The sequence below is a fragment of the Trichoplusia ni genome, chromosome 5, assembly GCF_003590095.1.
Source record: "Trichoplusia ni isolate ovarian cell line Hi5 chromosome 5, tn1, whole genome shotgun sequence".
Classification (NCBI taxonomy): domain Eukaryota; kingdom Metazoa; phylum Arthropoda; class Insecta; order Lepidoptera; family Noctuidae; genus Trichoplusia; species Trichoplusia ni.
In genome coordinates this window covers 11,879,823-11,883,788 of record NC_039482.1, presented here as the reverse complement: position 1 = coordinate 11,883,788, position 3,966 = coordinate 11,879,823, and the positions used below count along the sequence as shown (strand labels likewise).

Genomic DNA, 3,966 nt, shown 5'->3' with positions numbered 1-3,966 from the left:
CATACTCGTAACATACCCCCAGGTACGCTCTACAATCTAACATTTCATTTCCTAACTACTGTATACAGATCGATCGATAACTAATATTTAAAAAATATATTCCATCGATGTAGGAAAATATTAAACACACCCATTTAGATAATTATAACATACTTTATATAAAAACTTGTACATGTCGTGTAAGCGGAGGCATGATAATACATTGTGTAGCTATAATATAAGTATTAAGGATTACATCTTCAATATTAGTACAATAAATACTGACGATGGTTCCCTTATATTGGAAAAAAAACTTACATAAATATGTTAAGGAAAATATTGTAAATTAAAAGGAAATAAAAAAATGTTATAATAAATCATACGCTATATAGACAAAGAAAATTAACACAAAAGTACTGAAAATAAACGAGTTTTGATTTTAAATATTCATCACAAAAATACATCGCCCTTATTACGACCAGATTTTTTTGGAATCGACTTAAGTCTATAAATATACAACGCAATAAAAGAAAAAGGAATAACACCCCGCACTATTTTGGTTACATCAATATTTGAGAGTTAAGAAAATAATTTCTGATTCAGTAAACTTTAGATATACATAGATAAATTCACTGATAGAATATTTTGTACGTCAGGCGAATTTCATCACTATCATATACTTTGCATTTATCACATTTATTCACAAGCTTACAATTATGATAGTAACTCGAGAGGAAAATAAAAATGCGACATTACTACGTCGGCACTAACACAGAAGTGACTCAATAAAATGGCCGTGTATGTGCGCATGCTAAAGTGATGCGACATTTACAAATAGCTCTTATTACTTGACTTTATAATAATATTGGCGATGCTTTATATTCTAGGCTATTCTAGCAAATGACAGCCTTTGTTTTCAATTAATATCGACATTCCAACACTAACACTGAATCTCAACTACCGTAAACGAACAAATCGAAAGCTCTAAACTTTATTTACTTAAAATTTGTGCCTGTCTGTATATTCTCATACGTCATCCTCGTTCTCAGCCAAACTCTTTTCATAAAAACTCTTTACATTCTTCTCAGTTTAATTCAATAAAATAAATGTATTACAAAATCTTGAAACTAGACAATACAAATCCTATATTAAAATCTCTTAAGCGAAATAATTTAAAGACACGTATTACGACTAGTTTGAATAAATCCGATAAATAAGCGGTAAACAATCTTTGATGTAGTAGAATCAAATATCTACAATTAGGAACATATTGAAAAAAAACTACTTTTTTACGATTAAGCAAGACAATCAAAGTTAACTATTACAGAAGCTGCAAATAATAATAGACGGAGCAAGACTGCCATACCGCTTTTTGACCTATGCATTGAAGTGGAATGCAAGTTTTCTCATTACCGTAGCTACCTACTGTGGAATTATACATCAGTCTCAGTTTTACTGCTTGTGCGTCGACTCCTGCCCACGGAACCAGGGTTCACCCAGTGCGGCCCACTCAACAGAAATTTCTTCACGTTGTATTCCATACGCGCCAAGTCTTCAGGCGTTATCTCCTTGTTACCCTTAGCTCTGAGTCCCTCAGCGACTAGATCGGCGACCGTTTCCCTGTTCTTTGTGGTGTTACTTATTTCAGTAACAGTGGCGTCTCCACATTCAACGGGGAATATAGTTTCCTTGGCAACGTGACCAGACAGTTTTGAAAGTGGTAGTGATAATTTCGCCGCCTTTTCCTGGTTAAGACCCGGAATGTTGTTGTGCACCCATGCATTGTGACCGTCTCTAGCGTAAGATTTGGAGTACTTGCTGACGGGATGAGGCATGTTGAGCGCCAGTTTCGTTTAAAGTTTCTGTCAGCCTTGAGAGCTTACTGTCGCGCCGCGTTCTATTTGTAAAATTAACGTCTTCTTCCAGAGGATCGTTAAAATTGTTTTGTTGTTCCAAATTCTTCTCGACCCATTCTGCCACTCTAAGTAATTGTTGTTTTTGAAGTACGGCAGCACTGTCGTCACTTGATAACGAGCTTGTACTTTGCTCGTTTGTAAAAACTTTATTGTCGTTAACTTTTAAATGAGTCTGAGTGAGATTTGGATACACATTAACAATAGAAGGCAATGGAGCCTTAGCTATTTCAGGCTTTTTCTCCGGTTTGGGTTCATCGCCTTGAGGTGGGAGATCCTTTGAAATCCTTGTATTTTCAAGAGAATGTAGTTGAGACATGTCGATTTTCCTTAATGGTTTATTAAATTGATTAGTTAATTTCTTTTGTTCATAACGATCAAAATTAAATATTTTTACATCATTTTCATCGGTGGGAGTGAATACTTCAAGTTTTTTTGAGTCTTCGTTGCTCTGAACATTATTGTTCTGAGTATTATTAATGTCGGCGTTGAAATCGTTAAGTAAATTATCGATTTCTGTGGTGTTTTGCTGACTAGCAATGCTTTGGGATTTGTTGTTATTGTTTTCCGAGCTGTTTGAAAAGGTGTGCGTCTTCAACGGTTGCAATGGTGAAGACGAAACATTAAGTAACACGGGGTTTATTGCAGTATTCTTATCAGCGACATTTACATCTTTGTTGCTGTTGTCAACGTGGACATCAATAAGAGTGCTCTCAACTACAATATTATCGTTTTTTATATCTTCCTGAATAATAATATCCTCGTCTGTTTTTTCTAAATCAATAAAGTTATCTACCTCATCAGTGAGATCTTTGAAAATAGAGTTTTCATTACACTTACTCTGCCGTCGTACAGTACGGGTGGTACGTCGGGCTCAGCGTTATCGAGAAGTATATTTTTAGAACCGGCCTGCATACGTAAGTGACAGAACCGAGGCCCCGGCCCAACGGCCGTGTTAGACTTATGTGTACTTACTGTAGACTTAGCAATCGACGATGTTCTACTTACAGCACCCATTGAACTATGAGAATTCTTCCTGACACTAATGTTGTCTTCGACTTTCTCAATAATTGGTTTGACTTCCTTATTATTGAGCATATCCTTATTTACATCTTTAGGAAGTAGCGGTTCTTCATTGGCAGCACTCTGAATGCTACTTTTCTTACTCGAAATGGAGCTTTTTGTGCGATCACAGAGTTTATGATGAACTGCAGGCTCCATATTGACACTACTAGTCTTTCTATATTGCTTCAAATCTTCAGCCTGTTGCTTGGGAACTGTGTCTTTTTGTGCTATTTGTTCCAAAACATTTTTTGTCATTCATTTTAATTTTATCATTAACTATTCCATTATTTTTTGGCTTCTCCGGAACAGGTGGCACCGGTGGTGCAATCTCTTTATGAGGTTCAGTATTTTGTGGCAATATGTACAAAGGGGTGATCATTCCCAGGTTTACAACTTTATCATTAATGAGTTTGACAGGATGTGGCGACATACTTCTAATACTGAGGTTGGAATGTACGGATTTTACATCGGAATTGCAATTGAGGCAAAGGGAGTTTTTCATTTCTCCGCTTGAAAGTGTTTGTGTCGCTACTGAGTAGTAGCTTTCATTGTAACAGAATGGCTTGTTTTGAGATTTATTGCAAGTGCATGTATCACAGTGTTTGGTGACGGTATCTTGAATACTGTCTTCAAGTATTTTGGACATTAAGGAAGCAGAAATGTTGAATTCGTATTCACTAGCGTCAAATGTATCTATGTCATTACCGTTTTTAGATTGAGTTGAGCTTGACGGTTTCGATGTCTTGGACATGACATACTGAGATACCCGAGCTTGAGTGTCTACAGGAAGCTGAGAACAAAAAGCAATTAATGAACATTTTGTAAACTACAACAGTAATTACGTTTGTCAATGATGTTTACTCACATTGTCCAACTTCTGAGACACAAAATTGTCTGGCTTGCATTGTAAAAGCTGGATTGCTAAATTCATATCATTCTTGTACCTTTCCTGTAAATACAATATTACCTATGTTATTTTATGTAAAACAAAAACATTTAAAAAATGGTA

General features: G+C 35.7%; 1 pseudogene; it reads right to left on the bottom strand.

Moving 5' to 3' along the window:
* Positions 1-365: 365 nt before the first annotated feature.
* LOC113493969 overlaps positions 366-3,966 on the bottom strand; it is a 5,217-nt pseudogene continuing 1,616 nt past the window's right edge.